Here is a 20,654-nt window from a genome sequence, read left to right as displayed (position 1 = left end):
GCAGCTGATCGATGTTTCTCTCTCATCGATGTTTCTAACTATCCCTCTCCCTTCCTCTCTGTAAAAAACCAATAAAAAAAAAAAAAAGAACCCGCCTGAGCCCTGACCGGTTTGGCTCAGTGGATAGAGCGTCGGCCTGGGGACTGAAGGGTCCCGGGTTCGATTCCGGTCAAGGGCATGTACCTTGGTTGCGGGCACATCCCCAGTGGGGGGTGTGCAGGAGGCAGCTGATCAATGTCTCTCTCTCTCTCTCTCTCTCTCATCGATGTTTCTAACTCTCTATCCATCTCCCTTCCTCTCTGTAAAAAAAAAAAAAGAACCCGCCCCAAATCCCGCCCGTCCTGACCCGCGCTAGTTGGAGGGAGCTGGGCCTTGTCTCAGCCGCTGGCGTTGACTGATGAGGCCCATTAGGGGGCGCCCTCCGCCAGGCTCTGAGCCACGGACCTCCATGCGTTCCGAAGTCCTCTTTCCGCGTCTGTCTTCAGCGGAATTTCCTTGATCCAGAGCCCTTCCTGGGTTCTAACCATGACGTTCAAATGCCAGAATCAGGCCCTGGCCGGTGCGGATCAGGTCCTCCAGGTCCTCCCTGCACCGACAGGTCGCCAGTTCATTCCCCGTCAGGGCACAGGCCGGGGTTGCCGGCTGGATCCCCCGTGGGGGGCGTGCAGGAGGCAGCCGATCCATGACTCTCATCACTGATGTTTCTCTCTCTCTCTCTCTCTCTCTCTCTCTCTCTCTCTCTCTCTCTCTCTCTCTCATCCCTTTTATATATAAAGAAAGTCAAGGTTTTGATTTTCGCTCCCTGCAGTACCTGGCAGTCCCCAGCCTGCAGAGCACCCGCCGGGCAGCAGAGGGCGCCCCGTCCCAGACAGCGAGTCTGGGCTGCCCTCCCCTCCCCCCACCCCCCACCTTGCTGGGGAACTCGGCTTCTTCGTCTCCTTGGCAACTGTTTTCTTACCCTAGGATGGGTGTCCATCACATCCCATTTCCTCGCTGACCCCTGCGACCCTGGAAGAGCTGTTTATGTTGCTTCTGAAGGTGGGGGGTGGGGCGGGGGAGCCTCCGCGCCAGGCCTCCGGGCCAGCAGCGCGCGGATAATCCAGGAACCATGGTGACGGGGAGGCCCGCCCTGCCTCCGGGGCTGCGGGAAAGGCTTTGGTGAAAACAGACTCTTCCGGCCCCGGGAGGGATGCCAGGCAAGCAGGGGGCCGTCTGGGCCTGGGCCGTCGGTGGGATGAATCCTGGCTGGCCTTCCTGAGCAAGGCCTCCTGAGAAGGCCGCTCCAGGGAGTTTCCCACAATGCTTAGTGGCTTCCAGGAATCCCCCCTGGACGTGAGTGGCCCCGAGGAAGGGACGCCCAGGTGACCAGGGCAGGAACCCTTTGGAATTCCCGAGATTGAAAAACACACACACACACACACACACAAAAACACACACACACAACGCCCTGGCAGGTGCGCAGTGGTTAGAGCATCGGCCTCTGCACCAAAGGGTTTCGGGTTTGATTCCCGGTCAAGGCCACCTACCCGGGTTGCAGGATCGACCCCCTCCCTCGTTTCCACTCTCTCTCTAAAAAGCAATGGAAAAAAAAACCAAAAAAAAAACCGCCCTCCAGCCTGGCCCCGGGTGGCTCCGTGGTTGAATGTCAACCTAGGAACCAGGAGGTCACGGTTTGAGTCCCTGTCAAGGGCGCGTGCCCTGGGCTGCAGGGTGACCTTGGTCCTTTGCTCCGCCCCGCACCGAGCCCCGCTGCACAGGGTCTGGAACTTGGGGGCCTGTCTCGACCCGTGAATGACACGCACAGCCTCTCGGTGGGCGTTGACATTTGCCAGTTTCTCACGAAGTCCTGGGCGCATCCCTGGGCTCAGCCTGATCCGTATTTGGATCCTCCCAGCTGGCCGGACAGACACATCTGTCGGAAGAGCCGCCTGCGAAGTGAGAAGGGCGTGGGAGCCGCCGAGCGGGGGGGGGGGGGGGGCCCGGGGGGGGGAATGGACATGCGCATCCTTTAAATATACTTGGCGCTAGGATCGCCTCTTTTTTTTTTAATAATTTATTTTTAATTCTTTTTTTAAAAAATAATTTCAGAGAGGAAGAGATAGAAACATCCATGATCAGAGAGACCCATGGATCAGGTGCCTCCTGCACGCCCTCTAACTGGGGATCAAGCCCGCAACCCGGGCCTGTGCCCTGACCGGGAATCGAACCTGTGACCTCCTGGTTCCTAGGTCGATGCTCAAACCCTGAGCCACGCTGGCCCGGCAGGGGGGTCACGTCTTAAATAGACCTGCAGCGTGTTGATAGTTAAACAGAATGGGGAAACGTTTAGTTTGGGGAAGGCCGTGCGCAAGGAACCCTCCCCTCCCCCCCCTCCATGGGAGTTTTGCCTGAACCAGGACTTGGGAATCAAGTCCACAGTTTAGCTGGAAATCACCTCCTTGTGGGCGGGGGGGGGGGGGGGGGGACAGGAACCTTAAGAAAAGGGAAGGGAGACAGCGGCTCAGCGTCGACCTGTGAACCCTTGCTGGTCAGGGTTCGATTCCCGGTCAGGGCGCACGCCCGGGTTCCCTAGCGGGGGGCGTGCAGGAGGCAGCCGGTCCATGGTTCTCTCTCCTCACGGGTGTTTCTGTCCCTCCCTCCTCCCTTCCTCTCTGACATCAATACAAATATATTTTTAAAAAGAAAAAAACAAGCAGAGAACGGAAAGCCATCTTGGTAGGTGTCCGCGCGCGCGCCTGTGTGTGTGTGCGCGCGCGCGCGGGCGGGGGGTGGAGGGGGCGGGGGGATGCGAGCGCGAGCGCGTGTTCAAACACTGACGTCTCCCGGGCTCGGGCCCCGCTGCCTGGCGGATGATCCTCTCCCTCCCTCCGCCTCCCGCCGCCTCCCTCCGCCGGCTCCCTCCGCCCCCAGCGGGTAACCTGACACAGCCGACTGCAGTCCCCTCCGCCGCGGCGCGCTCGGAGCCCGGGGCCCTGCCGCTGGGAAGGTAGGCTGAGATCGGCGTCTCTTTCCCCCTCCGGTCCCTGCGCCTTCGCGCACCCAGCTGCAGGGCGCGGAGGGCAGGGCGGCAGGGACTCTGGCCGGACAAAGTTTATTTCTGGAGGCTGGAAGATGCCCTTCAGGGGGAGCCGGGCGGCCGGCCGGCGAGGCTGGCGAGGGCGCAGAGGCTGGCGAGGGCGCGCGGACCCCGGCGCCGGAGAGGTGGATCCGGGTGTCTCTGCACGTCGCTCCTCCCGCCCGGTTGGAATAGGCTTCGCGGTCCCCAGGGATGGAGGGTTCCTTTTCCGAAGGGCAAGGCTGACCGGGTCCCCCTCTCTGTGTGGGCGCCCCTCTCCCCTCCGGCCCCCCAGCTTTGCAGAACAGCCCCTCCGGGCCAAGTTTCTCCTCGCGCCCACCCGGCAGCGCCTCCCTGACCCCAGGATGTGATTGTCTCGGGTCCCAGCCTCTGGGGCTTTGGGGGGGGGGGTCTCCCTGCGCGTGGGGGGTGGTGGTGGAGCAGAGAAGGGGCTGTGGGCCCCCAAACCAGAGCGCTGGCTCCCATCCCCAGCTCGGCCCGGCGGTGGGAAAGCGGCTCGCGGAGAATCTGTCAGTTTGTCCTAGACCCACCGGAATAATGTGTTTGTCAAAACAGATGTTTCGGGCGGAGTGTGCGCGCGTGTGTGTGTGCGCGTGTGTGTGCGCGCGTGTGCGTGTGTGTGCACGCAGCAGCCCGTGTGCGGGCAGTCTTCCCCCCCCCCCAAGCTGTATTTTATTTTGTATTTTTTCCTGGAAATGCAGTGTTTATGGGACCCCCTGCCCCCGGAGAACTTGGGGTTTGGGGAGCCTGGGGGGTGGGGCTCGGGCGCGGCTGGCTGGCCTGACCCGAGGCCTCCGTGGGAGCGGGTTCCGGCCCCCAGGAGCCCACACGCTGTCCCCACACCGTGTCCTTGTCAGGGGCTGAGGGCTGGGGGAGGGGTCCCCATCTTGTCATTGATGGGCAGGGGCTCCCCGGACCTCTGGACTCCATCCCCCCGGCTCTTAGGGTGTCTGTGAGCTGGAGAGGGGGGCTGGGGAGTGGGGTGCTGGGTTCCCCTGGCATTTCCCTGCAGCACCTCCTCTCCCCGAGGGAGCCCCCCTCATTGAGGGAGATGGAGCAGCCAGGAAGGGGTGACACGGGAGGCCAGAAGGGGGGGGGGTGGCCAGGCCAGCAGCTGCTGTGTGTGTGTGTGGGGGGGATTTAGGGGGCGAGGCGGGAAGCCCCTTTCCTCTGCACCCCGTTTCTGAAACCCCAGTGAATGAGCCAGCCTTGGGAGGGACCCCGCTTCAAGCGCACCCGTTTGCAAGGTGGACAGTCAGGGCCTCTGGGAAGTCACCGCCCCCGCCCCCGCCCCGCCCCCAGGGTCCCCGGAACTGACCACAGCTCGGGCTCATAGCTCAGGGGTGTGGGCTCCCCGGGCGATGTGAGGCAGGCCCTGGGGCTGGGGCGCGAGGCAGCTGGGGGCGCTGCATGTGGGGTGAGGCCGGTGCGGGGTCCAGGGCTGAACCAGGACCACAGCGGAGCCGAGGGGAGTCAGGGATGTGGCTACCCCCCCCCCCAGGTGACAAACTGGGTCCGGGCAAGGCTGCAGGGTCAGCCTGCGGAAGGGGTCAGCAATGGGGCTGCCCCCCACCCCGGCCCTGGGCCTCGTCTCCGGCTCACCCCAGAGCACCCCGGAACCTTGGATGTGGGCGGAGTCAAACCTGCCCAGGGGAGGGGCGCACCGACTGGGGTGAGAACTCCTAGCGGGCCTCAGGGTTGGGGACCATCTAGGAGCCGGGAGGTCAGGGTTCGAGTCCCGGTCAGGGCACGTGCGCGGGTGGCGGGCTGGCTCCCCAGTGGGGGGCGTGCAGGAGGCAGCCGGTCCAGAATGCTCTCTCCTCATGGGTGTCTCTCCCTCCCCCTCCCCCTCCCCTCCCCTTCCCTCCCCCTCCCCTCCCCCACCCCTCCCCTCCCCCTCCCCCTCCCTCTCTGCCATCGATAAGAACATATTCAAAGGAAGGCAGCAAACCCATCCAGCGCTTTCCCCGCGGTCCGTTCACGCTCTCTCTTCCGCTCCGCGCGAGGCTGGCGGGGGGGGGGGGGGGGAGGGGGGGAGGCGGCGGGGGGGGGGGGAGGGGGGGAGGGGGCACCCTGCACCGCCTTTGCCTCCCCAGGTCCCCTCCGTGGTGGTTTCGGGGTGAAGGTGGAGCTTTAAGCAAGGCAGCGGCTCTCAAACGTTAGTGAGCAGCCGAGTCTCTGACCCAGCAGGTCCGGGGCCCCCGGCTGTGCGCCCCTCAGTTCCCAGGGGTGCCAGTGCTGCCGCTCCGCTCCGGGGGACCCACTTTGAGAACCACTGGGTTAGCGGTGCTATGTCTCTGGGGGCGGGGGCGTGGCCTGTTCTCTCCGTGGTTAGTTGAGGGTCACACGTGACAGAGGGCTGGGCTCCCGGCGGGTCCATCTCACGCCGGGCCAGCCCCCCCGGGGCCTCCTTGCGGAGCCCCCATCCGCACCTGCTCCACGCGCGGAGGGTTTCCCCGCGTGGCTCTGGGCGTCTCCCACGTCCGGGAAGGTTCTGGGGCCCGTGGAGGGCTGGCCTGGGTGCCCCGTCTGTTGGGGATGAGCCGAGCGGCTGACACCAGCTCCAGCACCGCCGCTTCCTGTCTGGGGCTCCTTCCCGATGACATCGTTGGCTCTCACCTGTGCTTCCCAGCGTGGCCTTTGCTTCCGCCCGTGGGAGAGCGTCTGCCTGGTGACGGGCCTGCACCAGGCTGCGGGGCTGCCCGCGGGGAGCGGCCGTCCTGGTCCTGGGGCCGCCGCTGTGGCCGCTCCTGCGGAGGCGGGGACTCAGCGCCAGGTCCCACAGGCTGTCATCGCCCCTCTGCCCTTCTCTCTCCTCCCCTCTCCCTCGTTCCTTCCTCCCCGCATCCTTCCATTGTCCATCCTTCCATCATCATCCACCATCCATCACCCATCCACCATCCATCACCCATCCACCCATTGTCCATCCATCCATCCATTCATCCATCCATCCATCCACCCATCATCCATCATCCACCCATCATCCATCATCCATCCACCATCCATTAATCCATCATCCATCCACCCATCACCCATCCACCCATTGTCCATCCATCCATCCATTCATCCATCCATCCATCCATCCATCCACCATCCATTCATCCATCATCCATCCATCCATCATCCATCCATCCATTGTCCATCCATCCATCCATTCATCCATCCACCATCCATTCATCCATCATCCATCCACCCATCATCCATCCATCCATCCATCACCCATCCACCCATTGTCCATCCATCCACCCATTCATCCATCCTTCCATCCATCCATCACCCATCCATCCATTGTCCATCTATCCATCCACCATCCATTCATCCACCATCCATTCATCCATCCATCCATCATCCATCATCCATCCACCCATCATCCATCCATTCATCCATCCATCCATCCATCTACCCGTCCATCCATCCATCCATCCATCCATCCTTCCATCATCCATCTATCCTTCCATCCTCCCCCCTTCCTTCCTTCCTTCCTTCCTTCCTTCCTTCCTTCCTTCCTTCCTTCCATCCATCTTCCACCCACCCATCATCCATCCTTCAATAGGCCTACCCACCAACTTTTCCTCCCTCCCTCCCTCTTCCCTTCTGCCTTCTTTCTGTCACCCAGAGAACACTGGGCACCTACGGAATACTAAGTAGCATTTTAGGTGCTGGGCACAGAATGGTGAATGAGATGATGGGGTCCCTCCTCTCCTGGAGGGGAGTGTGTGTGTGTGTGTGTGTGTGTGTGTGTGAGAGAGAGAGAGAGAGAGAGAGAGAGAGAGAGAGAGGGATTCAGACAACAAGCAGGTGAATAAGCAACAAACAGAGGTGTGCCACGCGGACGGTCACAGCAGCCGGACGTGAGTGACTGTGGCTGTGTGATCCCGGAGGGCCCCCCGGAGGAGGTGGCATGTAGGCTGAGCCATGAACGATGGGAAAAGCCCAGCCGGGCGGATGCCGACGCGAAGGCCCCGGTGTCAGACGGACGGCAGCCGCTCAGCGGCTTTGGTTCTCGCGGACTGCCGTGCGGGAGTGCTGACGGGATGTTTTGGGAGCACGACCCGGGGCTGGAGTGCCCAGCCCGGAACCCGTGGACCCTCAGCCTCCACGGTGAGCTCCCGGAGCATCTGGGCACCAGTGGGCGGTGCCCGTGGTCGGCGGCATCCTCACGGAGGGGCTGTGGGGGTCCCCCTGGCTGAGGGGCACAGGCTCACTCCTTCCTCTATCAGCCCCACCCCACTCCCACCCCCGCAGCCCAGCGCCGCCGCCTGCAGGGAAAACCCCAGCTCTTTTGGAAGCGAGGCCTTTGGCTGGGTCAGGGTGCTGTTGCCTCCTCCAGCGCCCTGGCGGTGGGACGCGGGTAAGACTCCCTCCCGTGAGATCCGCTTGGTGCCAAGTCCTGCGTGGGCCGCAGCTGGTTCCACAAGTGGGGGTCTCTCCAGTCGTGTCGACGGTTATTTTTAATTTTTAAATATGTTTTTTTTATTGATGTCAGAGAGGAAGGGAGAGGGAGAGACAGATAGAAACATCAATGATGAGAGAGGATCCTTGATCGGCGGCCTCCTGCACACCCCACACTGGGGATGGAGCCCACAGCTCGGGCCTGTGCCCTGACCGGGAGTCGAACCTGGGATCCTTCAGTCCACAGGCCAGTGCTCTATCCACTGAGCCAAACCGGCTAGGGCTCCATGGTTATTGTTGACACATTGTTTCTGAGGCTGAGCAACACGCCCCACCTGTTGCTACACTGTTGCTATATTGTCGCTACATTGTTGCCACATTGTCGCCACATTGTTGCCTCCGGGCAGAGATGCAGACAGAAGCTGCGGCCACAGACCTGTTTGCTTCTCTGTTTCTGTTCCCCCGAACCCCAAGGGAGCCCCAGAGCATCAGGGTGGAAGGTCTGATTGGACTTTAAGGAACTCGGTTTCCCTGCCAAGGCCCTAAGCTGGCACCCGCTCTGGGGGTGGGGTGCTGGCTGAGGTTGGCGCAGGGCACCGGGCTTCCAACACGTCCCGGCTTGGGCAGCTGACATCCGGCCCTACAGACCGTCCCCGCCCCAGCCCTACAGGTGGGTTCTGTATCAGGAACCTGTTTTATTTCTTTTTTTATGACAGCGTTTAGTTTCTATTGTGAAAATAAACGAATGTTCATTGTGGCAAAGTTAGAACGTCTCCAAAAAGCATGAAGAAGGACACATATATCACTCGTAAGGCTATCACCATTTTTCAGACTCTTCTCCACGGGGATTTATATGTAGGTAACTATTTTGAATTGCGTGGTGTGTTTTTAACTTTACATGATAATGGCATTTCCCCGTGGCGGGAAGAATTGCAAAAAGCGTACTCCCAGCGGCTTGCGTGATATTTCCACCAGGCTGTCCTTCACGTCCGGCTCTCACGTGACCCTCTAGCTTTTCTGTTTCCCCCGTGATTACAAATAATTGGCCGGCTACTGTATCCAGGTTCCTGTTTTCCTTTCTTTAAAAAAAAAAAAAATTTTTTTTATTGATACCAGAGAGGAAGGGAGAGGGAGAGAGAGAGAGAAACATCCATGAAGAGAGAGAATCATGGACCCGGCTGCCTCCTGCACGCCCCCCCGCCTGGGGATGGAGCCTGCAACCCGGGCATGTGCCCTGACCTGGAATGGAACCGTGACCTTCTGGTTCATAGGTCAAGGCTCAACCTCGGAACCATGCCGGTCGGGCTGCTTCATGCTTTTTTATTTTTATTATTTAAAAAAAATTTTTTTAATTGTTTTTTTACAGAGTGGAAGGGAGAGGGAAAGAGAGTTAGAAAAACATTGATGAGAGAGAAACATCGATCAGCTGCCTCCTGCACACCTCCCACTGGGGATGTGCCCGCAACCAAGGTACATGCCCTTGACCGGAATCGAACCCGGGACCCTTCCGTCCGCAGGCCGACGCTCTATCCACTGAGCCACACCGGTCAGGGCTGCTTCATGCTTTTTTAGATACGTTCTAACTTTGCCACCATAGCTGCGTATCGGCCCCTCCCCATGGCCACGCCCTGCTCCGATGGGTCCCATTGGCTACCTCATCTGATGCTCAGCCCCTCCCCATGGCCACGCCCTGCTCCGATGGGTCCCATTGGCTACCTCATCTGATGCTCAGCCCCTCCCCATGGCCACGCCCTGCTCCGATGGGTCCCATTGGCTACCTCATCTGATGCTCAGCCCCTCCCCATGGCCACGCCCTGCTCCGATGGGTCCCATTGGCTACCTCATCTGATGCTCAGCCCCTCCCCATGGCCACGCCCTGCTCCGTGGGTCCCATTGGCTACCTCATCTGATGCTCAGCTCCACCCGGTGAGGCAGGTGAGGCAGGTCGGCCATCCTCCCAGGCCCCAGACCCAGGGAGGCAGGTCACCCGCCCCATCCCTGCGGCCCAGTGAGTGGTGCCGCCAAGACGAACGGAGGCACCGTGGGCAGAGCCCACACCCCTAACCACTGGACCACACGGCCCCGGGGAGCGTGCTGACCCGTTCGCGGGGCCCCTTCCCCCCTCCCTCCGGCACCCGCGAGAGAAGTTAGTCCCCAGCCTGTCGGTCCGAAAGGGCCCTTGGCGGGGGGCACGGGCTGCGGTGAGAGGGCAGCGGCCTGAGTGAGAGTGGCCAGCTCCGACCTTCGCTGTGTGGCCGCGGGGACGTTGCTGAACCCCCTGGGCCTCCGTCTTCCCGCCTGTGAAATGGGAGAGCACTGGTGTTCGCCTCTTCCTCCAGGGACTGTGACCGAGCTCAGCGCAGAGTCAGCGCTCCGTGGGTGCTGCCTGTCACCCTTCTTCTCCCTGAGCCGCGGGCGTTGGGACCAGGAAAGGCATTAGGTGGGGTGAGCCGTTTGCAGCTGAGCCTGGCGCAGAGCGAGGGTCCCTAGGGCGAGGATTCCGTAGAGCGAGGGTCCGTAGAGCAAGGGTCCGTAGAGCGAGGTTCCGTAGAGCGAGGGTCCGTAGAGCGAAGTTCCGTAGAGCGAGGGTCCGTAGAGCGAGGGTTCCGTAGAGCGAGGGTCCGTAGAGCGAGGGTCCGTAGAGCGAGGCTCCGTAGAGCGAGGGTTCTGTAGAGCGAGGGTTCCGTAGAGCGAGGGTCCGTAGAGCGAGGCTCCGTAGAGCGAGGGTTCCGTAGAGCGAGGGTTCCGTAGAGCGAGGGTCCGTAGAGCGAGGGTCCGTAGAGCGAGGTTCCATAGAGCGAGGGTTCCGTAGAGCGAGGGTTCCGTAGAGCGAGGGTCCGTAGAGCGAGGCTCCGTAGAGCGAGGCTCCGTAGAGCGAGGGTTCCGTAGAGCGAGGGTTCCGTAGAGCGAGGGTCCGTAGAGCGAGGGCTCCGTAGAGCGAGGGTTCCGTAGAGCGAGGGCTCCGTAGAGCGAGGGTTCCGTAGAGCGAGGGTCCGTAGAGCGAGGGTTCCGTAGAGCGAGGGTCCGTAGAGCGAGGGTCCATAGACGCCGCCTGCTGTTCTCAGGCTGTTGTTCTTGGACTCCAAGCCGACGGGCCGTTAGACATCAGGGAATTAGCAGGCTGGCCGGTGGTCCCCGGGGAGACAGCCCATCGGCTATGTGAATGCTGACCCTGCCCAGCCTCCGCCCCCCCGCCCCCGGCCCAGCTGTTTCTAGTCACTTCTCGATGGTCAACCACCCAGACTCCCCCCCCTGCACCCCTCCCCCAGGTCACCTTCTCCTGTCCTCCCTGCCTCGCCTGTCCAAGCGCCGGCTCCTGCGCGGGCCAGGGAGTCCCCGGGGCGGCCTCGTGGGCCCGTGCGTGGCTCTTGGTGACCGGGGGGCCCTGGTGGCACCGGCCATGTTATCCTGGTTCCCGGTGTCCAGCCAGCCTGAGCGGGGATGGCCTGTCGGAGGGAACCTCTCTGGGCGTGGAGTGGGTGGTGGCCTTTCCCCCGAAATACCCCCCACCCCGCCCCGCTGGAGTCGCTGTAGCTGTCCGGCCGGGACGGAACGTGGGGTGGGGGGGGACGGAAGTGGGGAGGGCGGACAGATAGGCTGCTCCCGCTCCGGGCCAGGCCCTGGCCAAGCCCTTTGGGTTCTGTGTTGGGGTCCGTGTCCACGCAGCTTCATTCTGGCTTCACGGACGAGACATTACAGGGAGGCCCTTGTCCACGGTTCCACGGGGTGTGACCAGGGCACCGAGGCCCAAGGCTGACGGGCTGACCAGGCCTTCCCTCTCCACACGCAGGTCCCTCCGGACAGACGGGCAGCCCTGGGGGAAACTCCCCCCCCTCCTCTCTGTCTCTTTGTGTCTCTGTCTCTCTCTGTCTCTGTTTCTCTCTATCTCTCTCTCTCTGTCTCTCTGTTTCTCTCTGTCTGTCTCTGTTTCTCTCTGTCTCTATCTCTCTCTGTTTCTCTCTACCTCTGTCTCTGTCTATTCTCTGTCTCTTTGTGTCCCTGTCTCTCTGTCTCTCTCTATCTCTCTGTCTCTCTACCTCTGTCTCTGTCTCTCTGTGTCTCTGTCTCTCTCTGTCTCTCTACCTCTGTCTCTGTCTCTTTGTGTCCCTGTCTCTCTGTGCTATCTCTCTGTCTCTCTCTATCTCTCTCTCTCTGTCTCTGATTTGGAAGCTGGTCTCCAACCTCTGTCCGTCCAGGTCAGCCTTGCCCTTCGTGATGAGTGCCTGCTGTCGTTTATCTGCTGCTCCTCCCGCGGCCCCTCCCCCCGCGGCCCCTCCCCCCCTCCAAAGCTCTCCCCCTCCGTTTCCAGTTCACACCGTGGCCTGCAGCGCTCCGCGCAGCCATCTGCTCCCCGCCCCTCCGTGGCGCCCCGCCAGCTGGCAGGTGGCTCTGGCTCGAGTCATGCTGGAAGCTGGGTCCTGGCTCCGCCGACTCCGCACCGCCCGCCGAGGTGCCAGGCTGCGCGCTAAACGCTGGCCGTGGGCGCCCGGGCAGGGGCCCAGCGCGGGCATCCACTGGCTCCTTCCCCGGCAGGTCTGGGGCTCTGCGGACGCAGCCCCTGCCCGGCCGGCCCGGCCGTCGCCTCTAATCGGAGCAGCGATTTCACGGGCGGCCCCCATCGCCTGCCTCCTCGCGTCAGCCTGGGGGAGCCGCGTGACCGCGACACGGCCGTGGGGGTGAGGTGGGGGTACCATGCCGGCTGTGCCCCGGCCCCGAACAGCCCGGCGGCTGGCAGGAAGGGTGCTGGTTTCAGAGAGGAAGGAGAGAGACGCACGGACCGGCTGCCTCCCACACGTGCGCCCCTCCCTGGATCCAGCCCACAACCCGGGCCTGTGTCCTGACCCGGATTCGAACCCTGACCTCCTGGGTCATAGGTTGACGCCCAGCCACACACGCCTGAGGGGGAGTGGGGGCCTGGCAGGGTTCCAGGGGCCCCCTGAAATGCAAGGCTTGCTTCCCCCACGCCCCTGACGGTGAGCGCCCCGCCCCCGCCCCGTGCCCGTGCTGGGTGGCCACCTCAGACTCACTGACGGAAACGGCTTCTTATTTCCATAGCGCTCCTGCCCAGCACCTGCTCTAATTGATTTAATGTTTCTCTCGGCTCCCCCCCCCCCCCCCGCCGTTCCACCCCCCTTGGCAGGAGAGGGGCCCTCCCCTTCGCCTGGCGGCCTCTCCCTGCCCCCCACCCCCACCCCCACCCCCACCCTCACCCCTGGGAGAGAGACCGCGGTGAGGGCCTGGCCCGGCCCCGCACACCCTCCCACCCTCCCTCCCCCGGGCGACATCAGCTATGTCAGTGCCCCTGGGCTCCGGCCTATAAATATTTAAATGACGGCTCAGCTTTCTGAGCCAGCGCGTCCCTGGCAAAGGTCAAGCTTTCTGACCTTTTGTCAATTTGCTCCGTGAAATACGACCCTCCCGTCCCTCTTTGCCAACGGCTGCTTCCTCCCCAGCGCAGAGCTGAGCTGAGCAGAGCAGGACTCTGGGGTCTTGTAAATATTTGAACACGAAGGGCGGGCTTGGCTCGAGCCCACGGAGCCCACGGAGCCGTCATTGATAGAACGGGGTGGGGGGGGGCGGGGGCGGGGGGCGGTCAGTGTGGGTAGGGAGTATCTGACCCCGAAAGTGGGCCTTTGTGAATGGATTTCATTTCACCGTCACTCATAGAAACAACACTCGAGAACATATTGTGTTTTTTTCTCCCCCCAAATGTCCACAGCAGGGGTGGGCAAACTTTTTGACTCGAGGGCCACAGTGGGTTCTTAAACTGGACCGGAGGGCCGGAACAAAAGCATGGATGGAGTGTCTGTGTGAACTGATATAAATTCAAAGTAAAGGAGCGGAGGGGAGAGCAAGAGAACCCTCCGCTCTTTCGGCTCCGCGGGCCGGATAGAACAGCCGAACGGGCCGGATCCGGCCCGCGGGCCGTAGTTTGCCCACGGCTGGTCCACGGAATACTCACCAGACTACGTTCTGGGCCATAAAAATGTCTCGATGCAAAAGAATCTAAATACAGCCCTGGCTGGTGTGGCTCAGTGGGTAGAGCGTCGGCCTGCGGACCGAAAGGTCCCGGGTTCGATTCCGGTCCAGGGCAGGCACCTCGCTTGCAGGCTCCTCCCCGGCCCGGGGCCCTGGTCGGGGCGCGTGCAGGAGGCAACCCATCGATGTCTCTCTCTCACATCGATGTTTCTCTCTCACATCGATGTTTCTCTCTGTCTCTCCCTCTCTCTTCCACTCTCTAAAAATCCATGGGAAAATATCATTGGGGATTCCGAGCAGGGGTCCTCAAACTATGGCCCGCGGGCCACATGTGGCCCGCCGAGGACATTGATCCGGCCCGCCGGGGGCCGCTGCCTGTCCTGCTTAGCAGCCGACTCGTTCCAGGCCCGCAGTGCGCATAGGAATTTGTTCATCATTTTTTTTTTTTTTAAACGATAGTCCGGCCCTCCCACGGTCTGAGGGACAGGGAACTGGCCCCCGGTTTAAAAAGTTTGAGGACGCCTGGGTTAACGAAACGTTTAAAAAGAATCGGAACGCTGCTAAGTCAGGACACCAGGCAGGAGCTGGGACAGTCCGAGGGGTCAGCGAGGAGGAGGAAGAGGAGGCCGAGGTCGTTGCCTGTGCGTGACTGGGGGTGACCGCACACCGTGGGGCCAGCAGTCCCTTCCGGGGGTTGAGTTCCCAGCCCACACGGCTGACACGGCCGTTCCTGGCGGCGGGGACGGGGCATGAATAAGTGAGCAGCCTTCCCGCTCGCCGCTGGGGCCTGGGAGAGGCTGCCGCTTGTCCGCGGGGACAGGAGGCGGGTGCTACCTGGGTGGCCCTGCTGGTCCCTCTGAGTCCCCCGGGGGCGGACCCCGGCTTCCTGTGAGTACCCGCTTGGAGGGCCGGAAGAGATGGGGGGGGTTGTGGGGGGAGTGCTAAAGAGATGTAGCTCAGACAGGAGGCGGGAAAGTTGGCCTTAACGTTGAAAACCCTCATCTTGTTGCTACGAACCGGCTCCGCAGCCGTCACTCATTCTGCGGGTGCCGGGTTCTCGTTTTAGTTTAGTTATTTTTATGGTAAAATGTGCTTTTGTGGACGTCAGAGAGGAAGGGAGAGGGAGAGAGAGAAACATCCACGATGAGAGAGAATCATGGATCGGCTGCCTCCTGCACGCCCCCTAATGGGGATGTGCCTGCAACCAAGGTACATGCCCTGGACCGGAATCGAACCCGGGACCCTTCAGTCCGCAGGCCGACGCTCTATCCACTGAGCCAAACCGGTTAGGGCTAAAATATACTTTTATGGACATCAGAGAGGAAGGGAGAGGGAGAGAGAGAAACATAAACGATGAGAGAGAGTCACGGATCGGCTGTCTCCTGCACGCCCCCCTCCCCCGCCCCCACTGGGGATGGAGCCTGCAACCCGGGCCTGTACCCTGACCGGGAATCGAACCCTGACCTCCTGGTCCCTAAGTCGACCTTCAACCCCTGAACCCCACCGGCCGGGCCCCAGAGTCTGCTTTTGTGACCGGAGATCGTACGCTTCTTCCTACAGAGAAATGACCCGTCGTCCCTGAAGCCGGGGTGTGGTCCGGAAGACAACCCTGGAAAGACCCCCCCCCCCCCCCCCCGGGAGTTCCCCGCTTCCTGTCCCGAGACCAGGAGCCCGGCCGTGGGCCTCTGTGGTAAGTGGTCCTTCCTGCCGTCCGAGGCCCTGTGCCCGGGGTCGGTCAGGGGCTGCGTGCTTTCCTTCGCCGCCGTTGAACGGTCTGTCAGTGGCCAACTGCACGTCGGGTACCTGGAGGGCAGCACGGCAACCGGGCGGCGGGGCAATGCCGTGCAGAGGCCCCGAGGCAGGAAGGAGCGCGAGGCGTGGGGCGTGGTCGCCTGGACGCCAAAGCGGGTCAGAGGTGGACAGGGCGGCTCACCCAGGGCCTCGTGGGCTGTGTTAGAGAACCGATGGGCCGTCTTTGTGTTGTTATTGTTCGTCCTCCCCCGAGGATCTTGTCCCGTGGGTTTTTAGGGAAGAGGGGAAGAGAGAGGGAGAGACAGAGAGAAACATCCACGTGAGAGAGAGACCCATCGATGGGTTGCCTCCTGCACACGTCCCGGGACCGGGCCGGGGAGGAGCCTGCAGCCGAGGTCCACGCCCTTGACCGGAATCGAACCCGGAGACCCTTTGGTCTGCAGGCGGACGCTCTATCCACGGAGCCACACCGGCCGGGGCTGATTGTAAGTCTTCAGAGCAGGGGTCCTCAAAACTTTTAAAACAGGGGGCCAGGTCACTGTCCCTCAGACCGTTGGAGGGCCGGACTATAGTTTAAAAAAAAAAACGATGAACAAATTCCTATGCGCACTGCGGGCCCGGGACGCGTCGGCTGCTAAGCGGGACAGGCAGCGGCCCCCGGCGGGCCGGATCCATGTCCTCGGGGGGCCAGCCTGTGGCCCGCGGGCCGTCGTTTGAGGACGCCTGCTTCAGAGCCATGGCCAGCAGCCAGCCGGCAGGGTCAGATGTTAAGTGGGAGGTTGCCAGGATCAAAGCTGCCAAGTCTGGGTGGAGATGGAGGCTCGTGTAGCAGCCGTGAGCGTGAGGAGGCCCCCGTGTCGTCCCAGTGCGTGGCCATAAGGGCTGGGATGGGGTGTCAGCGATGGGAGGTGGGGCGATTGCAGATGGATGGGCCGTGGAAGCCCTCGGTCCCGGTGACGGACAGGGAGGGGAGCGTGGGGGGGAGGGGCGTGACTTTCAGATTTCGGCGTGGACGTCGTGGCGAAGGGAGGCGTCCTTGGCCTCAGATGAGGGTGCCGGCAGGAGCAGCGGGTTGGTGGGGAAGGTGCGGGTTCCGTTTGGCACTGAAACGTCATTTGTTTTGAGTTTGAGTTGCCCTGAGCACGGAGGACAGCGGCCGACGGGTGGCCAGGTCAGAGTTTGGGGGAGACACCCGGCTGGCTCCCTCGTTCCTGGAGGCACGTTTGGCGGGAGGGTCCCCGGGTGGGGGCGTGGTGGGGACGGGGGACAGTAACGCGCACGCTGGGATCTGGAGATGCTTGTCGGTGGGGAGGATGGTGGCCGCCGCTTTCCTCCGAAGGTCTTTACGTGGCGGGTGGCTGGCCAGGCCCTGGTTGCTGTGGTGGTTGGTTAGACACCTAGAGCGTGAGGCAGGTGAGCCGGCTGTCTGGGCCTGGCATTGGGGCTGCTCCTGATAGAAACGAGGGGATCTGGGTCTCCTTTTCCAGTAAAACATGATGGTGGGGGTGCTGATGGTGATCATGGTGATGGTGATGGAGATGGTGGTGATCATGGTGATGGTGGTGATGGGGATGGGGATGGTGATGGGGATGGGGATGGTGATGGGGATGGTGGTGGTGGGGATGGGGATGGTGATGGGGATGGGGATGGTGATGGGGATGGTGGTGATGATGGTGATGGTGGTGGTGGTGATGGTGATGGTGGTGGTGGTGGTGATGGTGGTGGTGGTGGTGATGGTGGTGATGGTGGTGGTGGTGGTGATCATGGTGATGATGGTGGTGATCATTGTGATGGTGGTGATGGTGATGGTGATGGTGGTGGTGGTGGTGATGGTGGTGATGATGGTGATGATGGTGGTGATCATGGTGATGATGGTGGTGATCATTGTGATGGTGGTGATGGTGATGGGATGGTGGTGGTGGTGGTGATGGTGGTGATGATGGTGATGATGGTGGTGATCATGGTGATGGTGGTGATGGTGATGGTGGTGGTGATCATGGTGATGGTGGTGATGGTGATGGGATGGTGGTGGTGGTGGTGATGGTGATGGGGACGGTGGTGGTGGTGATGGTGATGGTGGTGGTGGTGGTGATGGTGGTGGTGGTGGTGATGGTGGTGATGGTGGTGGTGGTGGTGATGGTGGTGATGGTGGTGATGGTGGTGATGGTGGTGGTGGTGATGGTGGTGGTGGTGGTGGTGGTGGTGGTGGTGATGGTGGTGGTGGTGGTGGTGGTGGTGGTGGTGATGGTGGTGATGGTGGTGGTGGTGGTGGTGGTGATGGTGATGGTGGTGGTGGTGGTGGTGGTGGTGATGGTGGTGGTGGTGGTGGTGGTGATGATGGTGATGGTGATGGGGATGGGGATGGTGGTGGTGGTGGTGGTGGTGGTGATGGTGGTGGTGGTGGTGATGGTGGTGGTGGTGGTGGTGATGGTGGTGATGGTGGTGGTGGTGGTGGTGGTGGTGGTGGTGGTGGTGATGGTGGTGATGGTGGTGGTGGTGGTGGTGGTGATGGTGGTGATGATGGTGATGGTGGTGGTGGTGGTGGTGGTGGTGATGGTGATGGTGGTGGTGATGGTGGTGATGATGGTGATGGTGATGGTGGTGGTGATGGTAGGAATGGCCCCAGCCATTCAGCAAACTTCACTTCACACCCACTCCCCAGATTTCGAGTTTACGTGTTCATTTTCCGTGCCTGAAACTCGGCTGTTGCAGATACAGGATTGATACTTGGTAACCTTTTGTTTTTGGTTTCAGCCTAACCCCCCCAAAAGTATCATTTTAACCAGTAAAAAGGCAGGTCCCTGGGGGAGGGAGACGCCTGGAAGGCACCCCGGCCCCGTGCCTTCCACCGTCATCCATGTCACAGGAGCCGTTCCTCCAGCGGACGGGCGTCGTTGGTGGGAGGAGGACCCGGTCCCGGGCCGGAGCGGACAAACCTGTCGTCAGGAGCACTTTCAGGCCGCGTCTCGCTGACGGGTGCGGGTGGCTATCTGCCCGCCATTGTCCCGGTTCACTTGCTTCTCCGTGGCCCGGGGACCCAGACCCCAGAGGCCACTCCGTTCTCCTGGGGGTGCAGGCAGTGCCTTGATGTCTTTATTCCGGGCGTTCTGGGCTGGACGCTGCAGGGAGCGGCGGTGCACACGCGTGTGAGTCTTCCCTATATTTGGAACGGGCTGTTTTTTTTTTTTTTTTTTTTTGATAGAACGTTGGCCGCTCTGCAGATGCATCGTTAAGCAATCGCCTTTACATTTAGCTCTTGTCCTCACTTTTGGAAGGGAGCGGCTATTGGAATCATTTCACCGTGAAGGGAAGGCGATCCGGCAACAGGTCCTGGTGACCCGCGGCGACGGGCTGGCCTGGCCCGTGCGCGCCGGGGGGGGGGGCGGGGGGGGGGCGCGTGTCCGACCCAGAAGGCCCGGAGCGGTCCGCGGTCCCAGACAGTGAAAACCGCTGCGCACACACCTGGACGGCGGCCGCGGTTTTGGCTCTCGGAGGCCGGTTGTCTACAGGAATCTGTGCCGATCCTTCCTCGCAGCACACGGGCACCCTCCCAGCAGGCGCCAGGCCCCTCCGTGCCCACCGATCGCCGAGATGTTTCCTCACAGCCCTGAGCTGGAGAAGCGTCCTCCGTGGCGCTGACAGAGGTGGTGGATTTGGGGGAACGCCTTTAAAGTCATCTCCAGGGGCACCCTACCGGCGGGGCTCAGGGGCTGAGCGTCCACCTAGGAACCAGGAGGTTGCTGGTTTGATTCCCGGTCAGGGCACAGGCCCGGGTTGTGGGCTCCATCCCCAGTGTGGGGCATGCAGGAGGCAGCCGGTCCGTGATTCTCTCTCATTATGGATGTTTCTCTTGCTCTCTCTCCCTCTTTTTTCTCTCTGAAATCAATAAAAGTGTATTTTTTTTAAGAAAGAAAATTAGCCCTGACCGGTTTGGCTCAGTGGATAGAGTGTCAGCCTGCGGACTGAAGGGTCCCGGGTTCTATTCCGGTCAAGGGCATGTACCTTGGTTGCGGGCACATCCCCAGTGGGAGGTGTGCAGGAGGCAGCTGATCGATGTTTCTCTCTCATCGATGTTTCTAGCTCCCTATCCTCTCCCTTTCCTCTCTGTAAAAAATCAATAAAATATATTAAAAAAAAAATAAAAGAAAGAAAATTAAACACACCTGGAGATGGAGGCGGAGATGGGGGTGACCTACGGGTGGAGAAACCGAGGACGGGGTGCACCCCAGACACAGGGAGAGGTCTGGAGTGGGTTCTACCCTGTCATTGTGGGGGGAACGGTGCGGGGGAGGGGAACGGTGGGGGGGGAGCGGCTGCTGCGGGGGCGCGTCCTGGTGAGGGTGCCGCCCCGGGCCCCTCGGGCACCACCCCAAGGCCAGCGTGCTCTCTGCAGGCACCTCGATCCCGACGCCGCCCAGTCCCCGCATCCAGGGCTGGGCACGCGGACCTGCCGGCCAGCCAGGCTGTCCTGTGCCCCGTCCGTCACCAGGCAACGGCGCGTGCCCTGCGGAGAGCCGCCAGCCGCCCTGCGGACCAGGCTTCCGTGCGAGCGAGCGAGCGAGAGGCTGATAAGGGAGCTTGATTGTTAACCCGCGGCCACGGCCTGGGCCTGGTTCCCATGGCGACGGGGCCGGCTCACGAGGGGCCCACGCCAACGGGTCGCCATGGAGAGAGGTGCCCCGGGAGGGGCCAGGCCCGACGTAGTGATCCACTTACCCTCTGGAGGGGCAGCGACAGCTCAGAGGCACTGGCGCCCCCTGTGAACGGGGGTGGGGGTGGGGGGTGGGGTCAGGTCTCTGCGTTTGGGGTTCTCCGGGGCGGAGAGTGGCGTGGGCGTGCGGGGACAGCAGTGTTTCAGGCGGGAGGGCACGGGGACAGGGGCTCCTGGGGTCACTGGTTTGCGATGCAGCTGTCCCCCTGGGGAGCGGCCCACGCTATCCGTCTGTCTGTCTGTCTGCCCGTGGTCCGCGTGACTCACTACAACACATACTCCTCGAGGGCAGGGAGCTGGCCTCATCGCCTGTTCCCCCCCCCCCCACCCCCGTGTGTCTGTCTGACATCAGGAAGCACCCACGTGATTGGATGATGGAATGAACACAATGTATGGGAAAAGCACTGCCTCCCTCCCACCCCCCCCCCCCCCCCAGTTTTGCCCATTTGATGCCACAGTTTGAAGGTAGCTGCCTAGGAAGCCGTTTAACAAAAACCGAAACTTGGTTGGCAAGAAATCTGTTAATGTCTGGCTTTTATTTTTTACTTGTTTACGGATGGATTTCAGAGAGAGGAAGAGAGAAGGGGGGCGGGGAGAGAGAGAGAGAGAGAAACATCCGTGATGAGAGAGAGCCATGGATCGGCTGCCTCCTGCACGCCCCCCCACTGGGGATGGAGCCCGCCACCCGGGCCTGTGCCCTTGACCGGGAATCGAACCCGGGACCCTTCTGCCCACAGGCCGGCG

The 20,654-nt window shown here is 61.8% G+C and overlaps 1 protein-coding gene across 1 annotated transcript in view; it reads left to right on the top strand.

The window, feature by feature from the left end:
- The first annotated feature begins 2,860 nt into the window (after positions 1-2,860).
- RIMBP2 (RIMS binding protein 2) overlaps positions 2,861-20,654 on the top strand; it is a 65,093-nt gene continuing 47,299 nt past the window's right edge. The window contains 2 exon segments of the mRNA XM_080650555.1: positions 2,861-2,986; positions 15,008-15,137. The gene's annotated coding sequence lies outside the window, so the exon portion shown is untranslated.

Source organism: Plecotus auritus (genome assembly GCF_963455305.1).
Source record: "Plecotus auritus genome assembly, chromosome: 13".
Taxonomy (NCBI): Eukaryota; Metazoa; Chordata; class Mammalia; order Chiroptera; family Vespertilionidae; genus Plecotus; species Plecotus auritus.
The sequence above is the reverse complement of the archived record's forward strand: the minus strand, read 5'-3'. Positions and strand labels throughout refer to the sequence as shown.